Source organism: Canis lupus, chromosome 12 (genome assembly GCF_003254725.2).
Source record: "Canis lupus dingo isolate Sandy chromosome 12, ASM325472v2, whole genome shotgun sequence".
Taxonomy (NCBI): Eukaryota; Metazoa; Chordata; class Mammalia; order Carnivora; family Canidae; genus Canis; species Canis lupus.
Window position 1 is genome coordinate 13,671,622 of NC_064254.1, and position 21,851 is coordinate 13,693,472.

Sequence of the window (21,851 nt, forward strand, 5' to 3'; positions counted from 1 at the left end):
TTAAAATATTTTATTTATTTATTCATGAGAGACACAGAGAGAGGCAAAGACAGAGGGAGAAGCAGGCTCCATGCAGGGAGCCCGATGCAGGACTTGATCCCAGGACTCCAGGATCACGACCTGAGCCGAAGGCAGATGCGCAACCACTGAGCCACGCAGGTGCCCTTGAAGAATGAATTAATACAACAAGGGGATACTTGTACTTTTTACACTGACTTTCAAGTGCAAACATGCAAAACGTAGAAGGATAATACAGCATAAGTTGGGTCCATTCTATAAAATGCATGTACCTGCATATAAAAATAGCTAGAGAACAATTACAAGGCAACATGGAATACAAGACAGTTTAGATACAGTTTATACACAAATACCAATAAACTATAAAGATAACGTTAATTTCAGTGAGATTACTGATGGCAGACTCCAAAAAGGAAGTTCTATCCCCTGGTTTTGGAGGAAGGTTCCATTTTCATATAAAACACAGAAATAGGTAGTTATATTAAGTCATGGAAGAGATGGTGATGAACAAAGGAATGAAGGGGGCAGAACAGAAAATAACATAAAAACAACTAAAATAAAGGAGATATGGGTGACGGACACTGAGGGAGGCACTTGACAGGATGAGCACTGGGTGTTTTACTATATGTTGCCAAATCGAATTCCAATAAAAACATATACAAAAATAAATAAATGAGTCTCTTGTAGACAGCAAAAAAATATATAAAATAAAATAAATAATAAAATAAAATAAAATAAAATAAAATAAAATAAATGAGATATATACCATGAAGTTAATAAATGGCATTTATATTTATCCAACTATGAGATCAAAATCTGAGGTGTCAACTCTGACATGTGTTCTCTCCTTTAAACTCTGTAGTTAAACAATCACCAATTCCCCTTAATTCTGCCTCCTAACCACATCTGAAATCAGTTTTCATTTCCAGTTCCCTAGTAACACTCCCAGGATTCAGACTAACCATCTCTCTCCTGAACCCCCTTTGTGATCTCCTAGGTAGTCTCCCTGAATCCCCTCACTCCCATCTCCATCTCACCCTAATGTGACACCAATTCTCTGCCAGGTTGGTCTGTTTGAAATGTACATCAGGTCCGGTTAACCCTCACTAAAAAAACTTCTCAGTGGATCCCCAATGTTCTCAAAATAAAGCCTAGAGTCTTTAACATGACATTATTGATTTGGTCCTTACCTTTATTTCCAGTTTCACCTTATACTCCTCCAACCTCATATGGAGGCTTCATCCTGCCCACGAAGAACCTCTCTCTCAGTTCATCAGGTACAACCTACTCTCTGCATCTCTTTCTTCATCTTCAGGCCAGCTCAACTACAACTTTCCCAAGGAAGTTCCCCTTTGACCATCTCCTCTCTCCTCAACCCTCTCAAACTAGGCTACATCTTAGAAACTCAACAAGTACTTCTCTATGGCAGAAGCTTTAGATATACTTACAATTATTTGACAATTTTTATTATCTTTTAAATGACAGCTTTCTATTATAAACTGTAAGTTCCACAGAGGAAGGATTATATCTTTTTGTATTCCACTATTCCCCAGTACTTGGACAAGAGTTAGAAATAATAAATATTTGCTACCTGCTAAGTCAAGAAGACACAGGAAGATGGTGCCACTCAGAAGACTCACAGGATATAAAAGGCTCTCAGGTCACCAAATATTCAATCTCGGAGAGCACTTGTAGATGATCTACTTTAGCAGTTTCCAACTATATTCATCGGAGCCTTGGGAGAATGGACTAGAAAAGCAAGATATTGGATCCATTTACTACACACCTCTGCCCTTGCTCCAACCAAATCAGCTTCACATTTTGTGCTTTTACACACTGGGGCTTCACATAATATTTCATCCAAAAAAGAAAAAGAAGTTGAAAACCTCTATGTTGAGTAATTTCCAAATCCTCATCCATTCACATAAGCTCCCTTCCTCCTGTTATCATTTTTAACATACTGATAGAAACCACTCTAGTAACTCTGCCACACCCTAAAATCATCTTAATTTTCCGATTCCTTGATTCCTCCACATCTAATCAGTTACCAGATCCTAATATTCTTGCTTTCTCACTTCTATTCCTTTTTCCCCATCTCCTCTGCTGCTAGACAAAAACAGATTCAAATCCTTTTTGTTCCTTGAATTACTACAACAGCTTCTTACATGGCTTACTTAACTCCAATCTCCCCTTCCTTAATAACACCCGTGTTGGACTTATCTTTCTCATACAGTGCCTTCCTTGTATCCATAATAAAAATGTTTGGCAGATTCCAGTTTAACATCCTAACAAAACCAACTGCCCCTCTCTGGCTTTTAAAGTCCTCCTTTTATAACCTGCCCAAACCACCTATTTCAATCTATTAGGCTTCCTTCTTCTTTGATCAGTTTTCTCCAAACTACATCATAATCATTCAAGGAGGATGCTCTACACTTCTCCTCTGTGTAATCCAGACCACAAATCTAAAGCTGAACAGCCTGAGTTACCAAGGCATATCAGATATGGTAAAATAGAACTTCATGTTCCCAGCTTGACAAGTTTAAACTGTAAGAACTACCTTTATATCTGCTGCACTCTCTGTTCTTCTTCAGTGCATTAAGTTTTGGCATAAACTCCCTCAATTATATAATATTAAATTACTGAGCTTATGAAAGACCTTAGAGAATATAGCCCACAACCTTCATTTTATAGATGAGGAAGTGAAACTCCTTGTTCAAGGTCACACAGTCAAGTTAATGGGAGGCCAGACATACACTGCAAGTCTAGCTCAGCTCCTCTATTTCTGATACTCCAGCTCTATTCTCTCTTATATTATAACAATCATGAAACGGGACTAGACTTGGACTGCTAGGGTTTGAGTCAAGGTCACAGTGTATACTTGAAAAACAATGTGATTCTTCATAATATTAATTTTTAGCTACTTATCTTTCCAGCTGTGCAAAATGCTAAGACTCATTCATTTAACAAGTATTTATTGAGCGCCTACTCTGTGCTTGGAATACATCAGTGAACAAAACTGACTAAAATAACCATCTTTGGGAAGAATACATATTAGTAGAGGAAACTGTTAATATATGAATAAATAAGTTAAATATTTACAGTTTCAGGCAGCCATAAGGTCTTTAGAGAAAAATAAAGTACAGCAAGGTATACTGTTGTTTAGAGATATTGGAAATGAAAAGCAACCAACATCCATGACAAGAAGAGAAGAAAAATGAGAAGAGTGAGGTTTGGAAAGGCAAATGAATAGTCTTTTTAAGAAGGAAGGTGAGCAACTGTGTCAAATGCTACAGATAGATCAAGGAAGATGAGCACTGAAAAATGACCATGAGATTTAGTAATGCAGACGTCACTGGTGACCTGAGAAGTTTTGGATGAGAGATGGAAGCACAAATCTGAATGAAGCAAATTCAAGAGATAATGGAAAGATAACAAGAGAGCACAAGCAACTTTTTTTGAAGAGTTATGCTAAAAGGGGAGCAGAGAAATGAATGGTAAATGGAGAGTGTGTGATCAAGACGTTGTGGTTGTTGCTGCTGTCTGTTGCTTATGATGGGAAATCTGTGCAACTCTCTGTGCTGTTGATCCAATAGAGAAAGAAATTCTGGGGTAGGGAAGCCTGGGTGGCTCAGTCAGTTAAGTGTCTGCCTTCCGCTCAGGTCATGATCCCAGGATTCTGGGATTGAGCCCTGTTCAGCAGAGAGTCTGCTTCTCCCTCTCCCTCTGCCCTTCACTCATGCTTGCTCTCTCCCTCTCTCTCAAATAAATAAAATCTAAAAAAAAAAAAAGAAAGAAAGAAAGAAAAGAAAGAAAGAAAAGAAAAGAAAAGAAAAGAAAAGAAAAGAAAAGAAAAGAAAAGAAAAGAAAAGAAAAGAAATTCTTGCGTAATGTCCTTGAGAAAGTAGAATCAAAATGTATGTGTGGATGGTTTGCCCTTAGATGGTAGTATAGATATTTCAACTATAGGAACAATCAAGAAGTGGGCACAGATGGATGCATGTATGTATCTGGTGATGGAAACTTATGTAAGTTTTCTACTGAATAATTATATCCTCTAAATGAAATAGGGAGCAAAGTCAGCAAATGAGAGTGAAGATAAGGGAGAAGGTGCTAAAGGTTTACGGAGAAAGGAGAACGTATGAAATGGCTGTCCAACAAAATAAGTGAATAGACCAGAAGAATAAAAGTTGGAAAAGGAGTAAAATTTGAAGGTACTGACCATGGTTTAAATTAGAAAAATAAGTACTGTGTGTTTCCTGACACACTGACTTGTGTCTATTCAAGTACAGAGTTGGCAGAAAGTTAATCCAAGGAAGGAGTGAGAGAGAAGCCAAAGAACTGAAAGGAGAAGTAAAAAGAGAAAAAGAAGTTAAAGAGTTTAGCGTATTTGCATTGTGACGATTATACTGACAGACTATAGATTACAAGTGGGTAAAAGAGGGAGATGAGAATCCAAGAATGGCAAGAGAATTTTTAAAAATGGCCAGGTCAATGGATTTGTTGGTATTGGGATAATAGAAGGGTGTGATGTGAAGAGAAATAGTGGTGATCAAAAAGAGCGGGAGTCTTCAAACTGAGCTCATAAAATGGTTGCAGGTATTGATGATACTAAGATAAAACTGTAATCAGTAGCTAAGATGAGGGACAAGATGTTTAGATACAAGAAATACCCACTTGTGATCTCAAATTTCTGACCAAGTCTTCACACCTCTAATAATGCCCTCTAAATCTATGTAACTGGGAACTCTGCCTGGACCATATGTTTTTAAAAGTCCCATTCTGGCCCTCTTCTGGTCATGCCCATTTCTGCTGGGGAAGAAGTCCATGGGAGCCAAGCAGACTTGCTTGACCCAAGCCTGCATCCTCTTTTATTTAAAAAGACTATGTTTCAGGTTCCAGGACCCTCAAAATTCCTGATCCAACATGAAAACCCAAGTTCAGAACCAATACAAACTTCTTCCTTACATCCTTCCTAAGTACTGATTATACTGTCAGTTTATTTACCCTTAAATCTAAGGGATACCCAAGAGGAGATACAGGGATGAGAGGAGTTTGAACATGTTAGGTGGAGTATCTACATCTGTGCAAGCAAGATTCCTCATCATTGGGAGTGAGAACAGAAAGAAGTGGGCAGAGGGAAGGGCAGACTCCCTGCTAAGCAGGAAGCCTGGCACAGGGCTCCAAGTGGTAGGACCCTCGGGGATCATCATCCAATGTGGACGCTTAACCAGCTGAGCCACCCAGGTGCCCCATAACCTCACAAGACTTTAAAAGACAAAGGGAATAATTATTATTTTATGATTGGGAAAAGTAAAGGAAAGGGGTGATTTGACAAGGTCACATATATCAATCAGTTAAGTGGATAACATAACAACCTCAGTCTCCAATTAAAATGCAATTATATTTGAAATAAAAATATAACCCAGACTTTCAAATCTTGGGAAATTTAAAAACACAATGCCAAATAAATGTTTCAAAGGAGAAATCCTAATAGTTATCAAAAAAATACTTAGAACTAGAGGACACTGAAAACTGATATACCAAATGTGATACTATTATTTTATACATATATATATATATATATATTTGATCTTCATCCCAGTTCCTAGCAAGAAACTCCTAAAACTCATGGAATTTCTTAAGTGATTAGAGCAATAAAGATGTCATTTGTTATGTTAATGACATTTGGAAAGCCCCTAGGTAACGTAAGCTAAGGATAGGAGCTTTTGCCAGCAGATCTAACCATAGGATTAGAGGGTTGGAACTTTCACTCCTACTCACTTAACTCTCCCACCTCCTCTGGATAAGGAAGAAAACAAAGAGATTGAGTTCAATCACCAACAGCTAATCAATAATACCTATGTAATGAAGATTCCGTAAAAACTCAAAGGACCAGGTTTAGGGAGCTTCTAGTCTGGTAAAGAAAGAAAGATTCAAGGGCAAGTGATACACTTAAAGAACAGAGAACCTTACACCCATCCCACACACCTGGCTGTTCCTGAGTTACAAACTTCTGTAATAAACTAGTAATCTAGTAAATAAAATACTTCTCTGAATTCTGTGAGCTACTCTACCAAATTAATTGAACCTAAGGTGGGGGACTGTGGGAACCATCAATAGCCAGTTAGTCAGAACCATGGAACCACGGCTAATGACCTAGACTTGCCATTGGCATGTGAAGTGTGTATGCTGGGTGCAAGTCTTGTAAGCCTGAGCCTTTAATATATATTATCTCGTTTGGTGGTGTGGAAGAAAAAAACAATCAGACATCAGAATTGCTGTCAGACTAATACCAAGACATGTGAATACGGCTAAAGTTATAGTGCCACAACAAAACAAAACAAAACAAAACAGGCAAGCATACTTTAGAAGACAAATATCAATGTGTTTGGTATTTAATGTTACACATATAGAATGAGTCCAAAGAAAGGCAAAGAAAAGAAACCATAAAGCCAGAAAAAAATGAAATAGAAAACACTGAAAAAAAACAGTATCAACAAAACTAAAAGCTACTTCTTTTAAAAGAGTTTACCCAAGATTGGTCAGGAAAGAAAGATTCAATGTGGGAATGAAAAGGACAACATAAACCTGTAGAGAGAAAATACCATAAATATCTTCACTGAGATAAATTTGAGAAGATGAACTGGATAGTTTCCTAAAAACTTATAACTTAATAAAATGAATTGAAATAATAAACCTAAATACATCCATGGCTATTTAAAAAATTCATTCTGTAGTTTAAAAAAAAACCCTGTCACTCCTCTATACACACGCACACTCACAATTTTATAGCTAAGTTATACAATACCATCTACAATCAGATAATCTTGACCTAATATCAATGGTTCTAGAGAGGAAATTAAGGGGTAAACTACTATTATCTGGTAAGAATTGTAAATGGCTGTTTATAACAGAGATCCAACACGAGAAACTTAAATACATAAGGGTTTTGGTTGGTTTGCTTTCACATGAGGTATGTAATTGTTGGTACTGGCTTTAATGGCTATATATTAGTTTTATATTACTACTGATATATTACTACTGAAACAACTATCACAAATGGGGAGGCTGAAAACAACACAGTTGTATTATCTTATAGCTCCAGAGGACAGAAGTTTGAAACTGGTTTCAGTGGGCTGAAATCAAGGTGTCAAGACAGCTGCAGTGCTTCTAAAAAGCTCCACTTGTCCTTTACAGATTCTAAAGCTGCTTATAGTACAGTGCTGTGAAAAACAGGGTATGGCAGTTCATCCAAAAAATTTAAAACAGTTATGATATGAGAGGTGCTTGGGTGGCTCAATCAGTTCAGCATCTGCCTTCAGCTCAGGTCATGATCCCAAAGGTCCTAGGATGGAGCCTGAATTCCAGCAGGGAGCCTGCTGCTCTCCCTCCCTCTGCTACTCTCTTTGCTTATGTTCTCACGAGTGTAGCAATTCCACTTGTGTACGTGTATCTGTAATAACCGAAAGTGGAGGCTCAGATATTTGTGCATCAATGTTCATAGCTGCATTATTCATAATAGCTAAAATGTAAAGGCAACCTAAGTATCTATCTAAAGATAAGCAAAAGTGGAATATGCATACACTAGAATATTATTCAGCCTTCCTTTTTGGAAGGAAATGTGACATATGCTATGAAGCCATCATGCTAAGTGAAATAAGCCAGTCACAAAAAGACAAATAGTGTCATGACTCACTTATGTGAAGTCATACAAAGAAGTCAAAATCATAGATACAGAAAAAAGAATGGTAGTTGCCCTGTGCTGGGAGGAGAGGAGAATTAGGAATTACCATGTAATAGGTATAGAATTTTAGTTTTACAATGCTTAAAGAGTTAGGAAGACAAGTGATGAAGATATACAACATTATGCATACCTAGAACCACTTAACTGTATACTTAAAAATGATTAAGATGGTAAATTTTATGCTGTGTGGATTTTATCACAGCAAAAAAAAGGGAAGGAAAGAATTAAAATATATACATATACCAGTTCAGCCATACAAGCACCACTCTCCCCAGTACTGCAAAATAAGAGAAAGAGAAAACAATTCTGCTTGCCACACAACTCAGTAGATGTGCTGGAGAGATGAATCTACTGTTGCTGCAGTATGACTCACTTCCCTCATGATTCATTTAGCTTGAGCAATTTCATCACACTGAATGGTTTGAGACTTTGAATTATTTATCAAACAACAGGGCCCCTAAAATCAAGCACTCAGGTACTCATCTAAATCTAAAGTAAACTGCTCTATAAAGAATACAACATATATATAACAAAATGGATTAATACCTGTAACATATAAAAAGCCACTTAAATTTACTACGAAAAATCAATGCCTGAAAGGAATGAAATGTTTGTAATTCACAGAACAATAAATATAAATGGCCAAAAACTTTGAAAAAAGGTTCAAGTTCACTAAGATAAATATAAAATAGAATAAACTATCATTCTACACTGGTGTTGAAAAAACAGGCAAATATAAGTGTTGGTAAAGCTGTTGTAAAACAAATATTCATAGCCATTGTTTTAAAAAGAATATAAACTAGTACATTCATAAAACAATTTGGTAATATTAGTCACAACTTCAAATGACCAGTCTGTTGGTTTCACTTTTAGGCATACACCCTATAATAAATTGAACAAATTAGTAGGAACAAAGATGTACATGAACAGTTGGCTAATATTTAAAAGCTGAAAACAATTCAAATGTCTATTAATAGAGACTATCTATAGTAAATAATAAGTATGCTGATATAAGAACAACAAAGGATGGGGTGTCTGGATGGCTCAGCCAGTTGAGTATATGACACTTAATTTCGGTTCAAGCCATGATCTCAGGATCATGAGAGTGAGCCCTATGTCGGGCTCCACACTGGGCATGGAGCCTGCTTGCAATTCTCTCTCTCCTTCTCTTTTTGTCTCTCTCCCCCTTTACACCGGCATACTCTCTTAAAAAAAAAAAGAAGTAATAATAACAAAAGAGACTTAAAGGCACTGACAGAAATATATCCACAACAGATAACAAGGTTTATTTTTTTTTAATATTTTATTTATTTATTCATGAGAGACACAGAGAGAAAAAGAAAGGTAGAGACACAGGCAGAGGGAGAAGCAGGCTCCATGCAGGGAGCCCGACTTGGGACTCAATCCCGGGTCTCCAGGATCACACTCTGGGCCTAAGGCAGGCGCTGAACCGCTGAGCCACCCAGGGATCCCGATAAGAAGGTTTAAAAAGGTTTTATGGGGGACACCTGGGTGGCTCAGCGGTTGAGCACCTGCCTTCAGGCCAGGGTGTGATCCTGAAGTCCTGAGATCGAGTCCCACATCAGGCTCCCTGCATGGAGCCTGCTTCTCCCTCTGCCTGTGTCTCTGCCTCTCTCTCTCTCTCTCTCTCTCTCTCTCTCTCATGAATAAATAAATAAAATCTTAAAAAAAAAAACTTTTAAAAAGGTTTTATGGTTTTATTTTCAAAATAAAAATAGTCTTATTCATCTTTCTAATTACAAATAATTCTGAACTCATATCGAATATGTGTATAATACTAAAATGCTTTTTAAAGAGAAAAAAATATTCTGAAGGCCTTTAGCAAATAATCCTCCCAGGTCACTTGGATTTTTAAAAATCATACAAAAACTACTCCATATTTAGAATTAAGACAACAGTCTTTAGTACAAAATCCCTACCACTATAACTAAAGATCTTTTACATGGTCAAATGGTAATCAATATATTATGGAGAACACTGAAAGTTGGTTCTAAAGAGGATTTATTATTTTTATTTTTTCAAAAAAAATAATTTTATTATCATTCTCTAAATTATTTTTTAAGTTTTTATTTAAATTCCAATTAGTTAACATACAGTGTGATATTAGTTTCTGGTGTATAATATAGTGATTCAATACTTCTATACCACACCCACAACTCATAGCAAGTGCACTCCTTATCGCCCATCACCTATTTGACCCATCCCCCACCCACATTCCCTCTGGTAACCATCAGTTTGTTCTGTATAAAGTCTGTTTAAAGAGGATTTATTTCAAACTCCTCAAAGTCATTTAAATTTACATAATTAACTACTCAAAGTTAAAATTCAAGACAATTAAGTACACAACTATGCCAATACAATAGCATTCAAAGCCTTTTGAGATTGTAAAACAAGAAAAAAGAAAAAAATTCAACAGACTGAAAGTAATTAACTCCAGGAAGAGATTATAAACAATAAAGCAATGTATAAATGAACAAGCATAGCTCACAGCTACAGTATCAAACGATTCAGTGACCACCCAAGTACATAACAGCTCAGAAGGAAGAAATGGGTTTTCTACAACACCTTATGAAACAAATTCAAATATCTGACCACACACATTTTCAATCCATGTAGTTACAGAGGAGCGGAATAACAGGAAAAATAATAAAAAAATGAAGAGAAAGTATAAATTATGCCATATGGAAAAGTGATTTGATTGACAGCATTCAAAGAAATGACAATAGTAAAAGCTATTGGAAGGAAATCAGGATTACCTGAAAGAAATACAGAAAGTTCTAATCTGAGGATTAATTACAACACTGTGGCTTTTCCCTTAAGATTAAAAAAAAAAGTATAGCAAACAGCTCTTACTTATTGTTATTATTTCAATGCATAGACAATCCAATCAGATGTTCTTAAAACAGATTTTATAGTCCAAAAATATTTTTGTTCATTCTCACAAAGCACAAAATATCTCATTTGTATAACAAAATATTTTAATGTTCCTCATACCACTAAAATATACAATGTTTTTAGTATATAGACATTTACATTTACTTTAGAAACTTAATTTTAAGAATAAATGAATTTGTCCTTGAAAACTGGCTAAATAAACTTCATCAAAAATAAACATAATGAAGGGGTGCCTGGGTGGATCAATCAGTTAATAGCCCAACTCATGATTTTGGTTCAGGTCATGATCTCAGAATCATGGGATCAAGTCCCACATTTGGCTCCACACTGGGTATAGAGCCTGCTTAAGATTCCCTCTTCCTCTGCCTCTCCGTCCCAGCTCCTCCACTCCCATGCTCTTTCTCTCTAAAAATAAACAAAATAATTTAAAAATAAAAGTAATTCTTTAAAAAAAAAAGCAGAAAAGGCAGAAATATGGGTACAAACAACAGAGTAGCACTCTCCCGAGTTTTATAAATCATATTTGATAATTAGAACAAAATTTGTAACATTATCTGGTACTAAAGTTAATGATACTTTAAAAAGAAAGGTAAAGGAAATGAGTGGCAGAAAGGGAGACAGAACATGAAAGACTCCTAACTCTGGGAAACAAACTAGGGGTGGTGGAAGGGGAGGTGGGCGGAGGGTGGGGGTAGGACTGGGTGATAGGCACTGAGGTGGGCACTTGGCGGGATGAGCACTGGGTGTTACTCTATATGTTGGCAAATTGAACACCAATAAAAAATAAATTTATAAAAAAAAAAAAAGGTAAAGGAACCTATATAGAAATAAGCCTTCTACATGTCACTTTAAGTGAAAAAAGACTGATAGTCTTTTCACTTTAAGTGAAAAGTAGATTAAGATAGCCTACAAATGAGAATTATACAAATTATATTACACTCAAAAATCCTATAAAAAAATTAGATATAATCCTTAAAAAAACTTCCAGTACCCATAGGAAGGCAGGAGGGGGGGAAAGAAACAATGAGGGAGATGAAGATAATAGAAAATAAATAAATAAATAAAGCGGGAGACAAGCTATGGAACATTAATAATTAATGTCATTAGAATTTAAAACAGCCTGGTTTGGCAGAGTGGATAAAAACATATTAAAGTAATTCTTTGAAAATAAACCTTGAAAAAGGCATAACCATATAAACATTTGATTAAAAAGCAGGGGTGGCTATACTAATATCAAATAAAGTAGATTTTGGAGCAAAGAAAATTACTAGAAAAAAAAAACATTACATAATGATAAAAAAATCAATCTGCTAGGAAGACATAACAACGCTACAAATGTTCACACACCAAAAAATAAGAGTCTCAAAATATATAAGGCAAAAACAGAGCTGGAAAGAAAGACAAATCCACAATTATAACTGGGGACTCAAGAACTCGTTCTGAGCAACTGATAAAAGTATTTGTCAGAAAACTGCCAAGGGTATAGAAACCTGAATACAACCAACAGAATCCAACTAAAATATATAGAATATTGCCCCCAACAACAATGCCCATGGAACATTCAAGACAGACTATATAAATCCTAGGCCATAAAACAAATATCAACATATTTAAAAGAATTGAATTCATACAGATCATGTCACCTAACCAAAATGGAATCAAATTAGCATTCAAAAATGCAAAGACAATAAGAAAATGTCCAAACACTTGCAAATGAAACAGGACACTTCCAAAAAATTGACAGGTCAAAGAGGAATTCACAAAGAAAAATTTCAAAAACATAAAACTGAAAGAAAATAAAATTACAATGCATCAAAATAAGTTTGATGCAGCTAAAGTAGTTCAGAGAAAGTATACACATTTATATTATTAGAAAATAGTCTCAAATAAATTAAGTCCTTACCTCAAAAAAAAAAACCTAAAAAAAAAGAGGAAATAAACCCAAAGAGACAAAAAGGAAAGAAATAATAAATACATAAAATTAAAGTAGAAAAAAATCAATAAAACTGCTAGTTCTTAGAGAAAAAAATCCACAAAATTGATAAACCTCTAAGAAGACTGACAAAATAGGTAAAAGACTAATCACAAACATGTGGAATGAAAGGGAGGTCATTTCTACAAACCTTAAAGTCAGTAAAAGGATAATAAATGAATACTAAGTTATGTTTACAAATTTGACAAATTATCAGAAAAAAAACTAATTCCTTAAAAACCAAGCACTAACAAAACATTACCAAGATGAAATAGATATGTCCTATAACAAAGTAAATAAATTCAAAGGCTGCCTCACTCTCCAAAGAAATCTTCAAGCCTAATTGTTTTCAATAAAAACTTTGAGCAAATATGAAAAAAATGTAACATCAATTTTCATACTGTGTTCAAGAGAAAAGAGTGAATAAGTCTTAAAAGATTAATTTTACCCCAATACTAAAACCAGACATAAATAATACCAATATATTTTCTCCCTTGAATATAGATGTAAAAAAACAAATACAACAAAAAACCTCAACATAATATTAATGATCAAATCTAGCCATGTATGTAAACAATTCTACCCCACGATCAGTGGGATTTACCCCAGGTTTGAAGTTAATTCAACATTTAAAAAAATAAATGAACTCCATCATATCAACAGGCTAAAGTATCAATTGAGGTAGAATAAATTTGACAAAATCTAACATCATTTCATGATTAAAAATTAGTAACAAAGGAAAACTTCCTCAGCATGATAAAGAATATCCAGAAAAAAAGTTAGAGCTAACATTGTACACGAAAATAGAAGACTAAATTCTTTTTCCCTAAGACTAGGAACAAGGCCAAAATGTCCACTCTCATCATTCTATTGCAATAAGGCAAGAAAAAGAAACAAAAGGCATATAAATTGGAAAGGAAAAAACAAGTGTCTCTACTTGCCAACAATATTTTTTCTACTAGAAAATCCCAAGGAATCTACAAAAGAGCCTCCTAGGACTGAGTTCATTAAAATTGGAGTCTAAAAGGTCAACACATGAAAATCAAAACTCAAGGTATTTCTAAATGGTAAAAATGAACATGTGGGAATAGAAACAAATTATAATCACACCAAAGAAATGGAAATACTTAGATATAAACTTAAAACCCGGGTGGCTCAGCGGTTTAGTGCTGCCTTCAGCCCAGGGCATGATCCTGGGGACCGGCTGCTGGGCATTTATTTCAGATATTAAAGCCAGAGTGCACACAAAATCCTGTATACAAATAGTTACAGAGGCTTTATTGAAAAGAGCTAAGAACTAAAATAATTAAATAAAATAAAATAAAATAAAATAAAATAAAATAAAATAAAATAAAAATAACATAACATAACATAACATAACATCACATAACATAAAATAAAATACCAGATATCCTTCAATAGTAAATATTAAACTGTGGTACAGCCCCACCATAGAATACTATTCCACTATAAAGAGCAATGAATTATTAATATACAAGCAACAACTTGAATGACTCTCCAGGAAATTATGCTGCATGAAAAACATCATAGCCAATACCAAAAAGACTACAAACTGCAAAAATTAACTTAACTTAAAAAAATTAATCCACTTAACTTTCTTAAAATGGAAAAATTATAGATAAAAAAGAGATTTGTGGTTGCCAGGAGATAAGGATGGGGGTGGCAAACATGGGAGGAGGCTATGAAAAGGCAATAGAAGGCATCAAGTGATAGTGGAACCATTCTGTATCTTGACTATAGTAATAGATGCATGAACTACATGTTAATATAAATGCACACAAAAGTGTACTATACGTGATAAAAACACAAACACATATGCATACACGTGAGGACAAGTAAAATTGTAGAACTCTAAACAAGACCAATGGATTTTATCAATGTGAATATCCTGATCATGATTGTGTACTACATTTTTTTGTGTACTACAGTTTTTAAGATGTAACCACTAGGGAAACTGAGTAAAGTATAAACAGCATCTCTCTGTACTATTTTTACAACTACATATGAATCTGCAATTATATCAAAATTAAAAGTTTAGTTTTAAAGAAACAACAAACCAGAAGTGATACAACATAGTTTTAGAAAAACCTAATAAAGTATGATTCACTGAGTTCATATATAACAATTCCAATCAAAGTATCAGAATCATAGAATTGAATATCAATTATTTATAGTACTTTCTTCCTTAATTAGATAAACCATGCCCTATAAAGCTAAAACTTACACCAAATAAATTATTTATAATAATCAAACTTTTTCTTAATTTCTCTCTTCAATTTATCTTTCCCTCTTAAAACATAGATAAAGCTAAGTTGTAAGCTATCTCAAATTCCAGCAAATTTTGAATAGGTAGTGTCTAAATTAACAAATATTTTAAATCTAACTTTAAGGATGCATTATTTGTAATTATTGCACAAATATGCTAATATAAATAAAGTTAGAATTCTATTTAAGAACTTACTATAAGGCTCAAAATTCCAAGTTTATTTTAAATTTCTTAATCAAAAACATGACTATAAAATTAATTTAATGACATTAAATCGCAAGTTATAATCCTATACATGACACACATATTTATTGAGATTAAATTACATAAATCATGGGACATCTGGGTGGCTCAGCGGTTAAGCATCTGCCTTTACCTCAGGGTGTGATCCTGGAGTCCTGGAATCGAGTCCCACATTGGGCTCCCTACATGGACCCTGCTTCTCCCTCTGCCTGTGTCTCTGCCTCTCTCTGTGTCTCTCATGAATAAATAAATAAAATCTTTAAAATAAATAAATAAATTACAGAAATCATAATAAAATGCCTAAGTATCTGAGTTGAAAAATTTATTATATATACATATTAAATTTAGGTTATATAAATGATAATCTAGCAAAAACAAACTTACTGAATCAAATTCCATGAAGAAACAAAGGTGGTATTTTTTCAGTTAGAATTCATTTACAGGATTCAAAATCAGGGTCACCTGGGTGGCTCAGTGGTTGAGCATCTACGTTCAGCTCAGGTCGTGAACCCACGGTCCTGGGATCAAGTCCCACATCAGGCTCCCGCAGGTTACATGCTTCTCCCTCTGCCTGTCCCTGCCTCTCTCTGTGTCTTTCATGATTAAATAAATAAAATCTTCATTAAAAAGAAAAGATTTCTAAATCAAACATAATGCACTATCACATACTGGCATACCTCATTTTACTGCACATAGCTTTACTGCACTTCACATATAGTCATTTTCCACAAACTGAAGATTTGTTGCAAAATTGCATCAAGCAAGTCTATTGGCATCATTTTTCTAAAAGCATTTGCTCACTTTGTGTCTCTATGTCACATTTTGGTAATTCTAACAATATTTCAACTTTTTCATTATTATTATATTTGTTATGGTGATCTGTGTTCAATGATTACAACTTACTAAAAGCTCCAATGATTTTAGCAATAAAGTAATAAAGCACTTTTTAGCAGTATTTTTTCATTAAGGTATGTACTTTTTAGACATAACACTACTGCACATTTAATATGTTACAGTACAGTTTAAACATAACTTTTATATGCACTGGGAAACCAAAAAAAATTCATTTGCTTCACTTTATTGCGATATTTGCTTTATTGTGGTAGTATGGAACAAAACCACCAGTATCTCTGAGGTATGCCCATAAAATGTAAACATGTCATCTTTAAGTTAATCAACATCACTCTTACCATCCACTATTTCTGAAGCTTCCTGTCTCCATTGCATAGTCTACTTAAAGATGTCTTACCCATATGTAAGTACTCCTCCTAAATAGCATGAAATTCTCTCAATGGGATTATTAAAGGATCTACAGTACTTCATGGTTTGAGCAGAACAAACTATGACATGCTAAAAGAATGTTTCTCTCTGTGTGGCTCTGCCACCACCGACACGGAGTTTACTATTAAAAAAAAAAAAGTACTGCCACTTGACACCATATATCATCCTAGTACCAATTAACCTCAAAAATTATACCTTATATGTTATCATTTGATAAAAGAACACATAAGGATCCAGCAGTTAATTTAAAACTATACCAGACTTTATACAACATTAATAAAGGCAACAGAATTTCTTATTTACTATATTATCATTACCATTACAATAAATTTTAAATGAGGAAACAGCAAACAAAAAAAACCTCTTATAATTATGTACCTTTTGAACATTTACAACTTCCTATTTTTTTTTTTTTAATCTACACTGTGAAATGGGGTTTTTATATTCTTTACTATCACGGCCAAAATAACATTCAGGCAAAAAGAGCTATCCCATTTAATCTGCATTTTATGGAGATTTCTTATTTGCCTTAATTTTCAAGGTTCAGGTTTAATACCAAAACATATAGATAACTACTACATCATACTGTTAGTATTGACCTCAGCTGTGACCTCTACTAAATTTCTTATCAGTGATTAAAATTCAGACTTAGAAATGTTTCTATCCATTTCACATACGGAGAGATTAGCTGGTTGGAATTTACTGCTATCTTTCTTCCTCTTTCTCTTCCTCATCATTGAACAGGTGGTTAGCTAGTGTGATTTATTTCAACCCCAAAAATGTCTTCAGAGTTTGTCTCAGGTCCTTCATTAAGAATACATAATAAAAATCCTCTTTTTAACAGATACCACATTGGAATTAAAGATACCAATTTCAGTAAATTTCATTCTCATACTTTTAAATATGTATGAAAACTTCACTATACCCACATATCAGACCCATTTCCAAAAGACACCACAGACAAACAGCCTTTCCCCTCCCCCTTTCTCCAAGGTATGGTGGTTTATCACTAAAGCTAAAATTCACAACTAAACCATTCCCTATTCTATGTAACAGGTGACTAGCATGAAACAAATTGTTCAGGACAATTGGAAAAGGAGCATAAATTCATTTAGGAAAAAATAATTAATCTAAACTCTATCATCCTTACAAGACTTCAATACACCAAGGCGATCTTCAAATATGTTAAGAGTACATACTAGATTTACTGAGTACAAGGCATTATGCCCCTTCCATGTATTAATTAAATTTATCCTCTTAACAATCCTACACATTATTTCTACAATTTTACAACAAACATAACAAATCCAGCAAATAATGGCATCTTTGAGTTGAGTGTATTAAAACTATAAATTTTGGTTTAGAAAAAAATTTCGGGCAGTCCAGGTGGCTCAGTGGTTTAGTGCCACCTTCAGCCCAGGGCCTGATCCTGGAGACCCGGGATCAAGTCCCACATCAGGCTCCCTGCATGGAACCTGCTTCTCCCTCTGCCTGTGTCTCTGCTTCTCTCTCTGTCTCTGTCTCTTTGTGTCTCATGAATAAATAAAATCTTTAAAAAAAAACTTCTATTTTAACACAGCTAAATGGTTTTAAATAGTTTTCTGCCACCTTTGGGTATACACTATAGATTTATATTATTTACACATATGTAAACAAATTTCCTTGTTTACTCAAATACAAGGAAAAATTAAATTGTAAGTCTGCATAATGACTGAATATATTGGTAAAACAGGCTTATTAAATGTTCACATTTTAATTTCTTTAATGACTTTTAGTTTATGAAATGAAAGAATACTAAAAAGAGTCTCCACTTACACTATTATGAAGCCTATTTATTTAACTGAAAAGGAAAGGGCGAAAGAAAATTCCCATTAAAAATAGAACAATCTAAGAACCAAGGACAGTTCAACCTTCTCTATCCACGCAGTGACTCCTAGAAGCCAGAGTCTTGTATCATAAAAGTAGGTTCATACTGTAATTACATTAAAAAGGCAATTCAATTATTAAAGGAGATAATGATGATGTCCTTACAGAAGAATTTCTAGAATTAAAATAATTATGAAAACAAATATATATTATTTATCATATGTAAAAAACTCTCTCAAAACAAATTCACTATTTGTAATACATTAATTAATCTGAAGAATTCCTTAACCCTGTGAAGTTTGTGTGCTTATCCTTCACAAATGTGTTAACTTATTTATTTCAATTCCAGATCTCAGCCTTAAAAATAGAATTGATTATATTAAAAATATAAACAATATAAAATTATATTAAAAATACACAATTGATTATACAATTGATTATATTAAATACAATTGATTATATTAAAAATATAAAAATTATATAATTATATTAAAAATACACAATTGATTATAATACGATAGTGCTCATAATAAAATTTATACAGTTTTAGCTTTTCCTGCTAAATTTAGGTTCCAAGCTTCCTCACCCATGCACCAAAAAAAATATTTATACTTCAGTTTCATTTCCATTTTATGTTTCAGACATGAAACTTATGTTAAGAGACAGATGAACTGGCATCCTTTGGATTCCCAAACACACTGGTTTTCCAGCAAGATAGGATACCAGAGCTACCTGGCAGCTTTATGTTCTGAGCAATGAGACAAAGGGAGGAAATTTTTTTTAAGATTTTATTTATTTATTCAGAGAGAGAGAGAGAGAGAGAGAGAGGCAGAGACACAGGCAGAGGGAGAAGCAGGTTCCAGGCAGGGAGCCCGATGCGGGATTCGATCCCAGGTCTCCAGGATCACACCCAGGGCTGCAAGCGGCGCTAAACCACTGCGCCACCGGGGCTGCCCAAAGGTAGAAAATTTTAAAAGGAAAAAACATGGGTACTATTTCACTGAGCAACTCAACACTATTTTCCAATCTAACATTTTGTCTGCCCAGAAAGAAAGAAAACACACTACAGTTACAAAGCACTGTGAGTAACATAGCTAACGTTATCAGAAGAAATGGTGGGAGTTGGTGGGAATGAGGACAGTATTCTAAAAAATAAAAAAATAAATATTTTGTATCTTTTTTAAAAAAATAAATGGGGAAGAAAACTAAACCAAAACAAACTATCTATACACTCGAAGTACATAATAAGCTTCTAACAATTTGAAAACACAAGTAACAGCAATGCCACAACAATGTAACATGTGAAGAAGGAGTAACCCTCTACAATTCAATCCTCTCCCAGCTGGTCTTTGAGTGAAAGCGAAAGTGAAAAGAGTTTGCTTTATTTTCATCACCTTCTGTGATGGTTAATTTTATGTGTCACTTTGACCATGCTGGGAATGCCCAGATACTTAGTTAAACATACTTCTGGATGTTCCTCTGACGGTGCTGTTGGATAACATTTAAATTGGTAGGCTGCCCCCTGCAAAGTTGGTAGGCCTCGTGCAATCAGGTGAAGGCCCAAAAGGCTGACCTTCCTGCAAGGAATAGAGATTTCTCCCACCTGATGGACTCTGACTGGAGTAGAGGCCATTCATGCCTGACAGCCTTCAAACTGAAACTTCAGCTGTTCCCCATTCTACAGCAGAATCCAGCCTTACTTGCCAGCTTCCATAATCACAACTCAATTCCTTACAATAAATCTCTTCACACCTATGTGTGTGTGTGTATCACACATATATATATATTTCCTATTGCTTCAATTTCTCTGGAGAAACTACATACATCTTCCAAAAATAGATTCTTTATAATCAACTCACCAATGGGTTTATTGAGATTAACACTACGATGGGAATAATCCTGCACAAAAGCATTTACATCAATGAATTAACCCTCTAAAATGTGCTGATGAACACTAACATTTAAAAAAAATCATATGTAAAATCAAAATCATGGCCTCCTATTACATAAGAGTTGTGAATTTTAAAAGAAATAAGCTATGCTAAATCTTACTGGTTTCAGTTTTTATTACTTTTATTTATTATTGCAATAATCATTTTCACTGAAGTAACTTTTTTTTTTTTTTAATAAACTTCTTGGGACTTTGTGTATCAACACAGCAGCTAAAAGCCTTTAAACTCATTATTTTTCCCAGGGGAAGTATAAATCAGCTTATAATAAGAGAGCAGTTTTTGACTTAGCTGGGTTTTTCCATTCTGAGAGGTAATATTGCCTTCTTAGCATGTAATACACAGAGCAAGATATGAGCTATGCATTCTGCACCATCAAAATACCACAGTAAAAATAACATTTGACACATACTGAGTACTATATTCCAGAAATGGCATTCTAACTACTTTTGTATATATTATGTCATTTACTCCTTCCAAACAGTCTTTATCTTCGATAGAATTATCAGCCACATTTTCTATATGAGAAAATGGAGGACTCAAGGCCTAACTAATTCCAAGAATATCCAACCAGTAAGCAGCTAAACCTTCATCCAAACCCCAGACTGTAGTCCATCCACATTGTGTTCCACTGCACTTACATTCCTGTAAATCTTTTAGAATAGTATGGCTGAAGCTATAAATTACATTCAAAATAGCTTCCATTTATTGTCAGATTCAGACATATTACTAATAAAAAAGAAATGGACTCAATCTCAAAATCTTATTATTCAAAAAAAATTGTTGTCAGTTCTTGGAAGATGTTCACCTTATACGTACCCAATTCTAAATCAACTAAGATGCTGTAAAAAGTATTCTCTTTTTAAAGCTATAAACATCCCAAATACCTTCTTTTTAAACTGCTTATCTATATATATATTCAACCCTTGTTCAATTATTTAGAATTATTTAGTCCTTTGATAAGCGAGACCAACATCATTGAAGAAAAGCAGAAGACTTCAATGTCTAATGTTTTATTAGGCTGAATACTTTTTTTAAAATTAAACAATTATTAAGATTTTTTAAAGTTTTTGGTGGTGGTATTATATGTTTTCTTTCTTTACCTAATTTACTCACTAGACCTACAGCATTACAATTTAAAATTATTATACTTGGGATCCCTGGGTGGCGCAGCGGTTTGGCGCCTGCCTTTGGCCCAGGGCGCGGTCCTGGAGACCTGGGATCGAATCCCACGTCGGGCTCCCGGTGCGTGGAGCCTGCTTCTCCCTCTGCCTGTGTCTCTGCCTCTCTCTCTCTCACTGTGTGCCTATCATAAATAAATAAAAGTTTAAAAAAAATAAAAAAATAAAAAAAATAAAATAAAATTATTATACTTGAAGACATTGAAAATGTAAACAATATATAGCTACATATCAAGTTACTACACCTTTATATCCAATTTATAATTTTATTCAATTAAATGACAGATCTCTGTTGATTGGAAGTTCCTGTAGGGTACAATGCACTTGTACAGAACTAAATAGTCTCATGCTCTTCAAATCCCTAAAATTCTTCAATATTATACAAAGGCCTTCT

General features: G+C 34.2%; 1 protein-coding gene across 14 annotated transcripts in view; it reads right to left on the reverse strand.

The window, feature by feature from the left end:
* SUPT3H (SPT3 homolog, SAGA and STAGA complex component) overlaps nt 1-21,851 on the reverse strand; it is a 605,022-nt gene that overhangs the window by 464,575 nt on the left and 118,596 nt on the right. The window contains exon 1 of one of the 14 annotated variants that reach the window (XM_049092129.1): nt 1,610-1,721. The exons of the other annotated variants lie outside the window; for them this stretch is intronic. The gene's annotated coding sequence lies outside the window, so the exon portion shown is untranslated. Of the gene's footprint in view, nt 1-1,609; nt 1,722-21,851 lie in introns of those variants that run through there. 14 annotated transcript variants of the gene reach the window in all.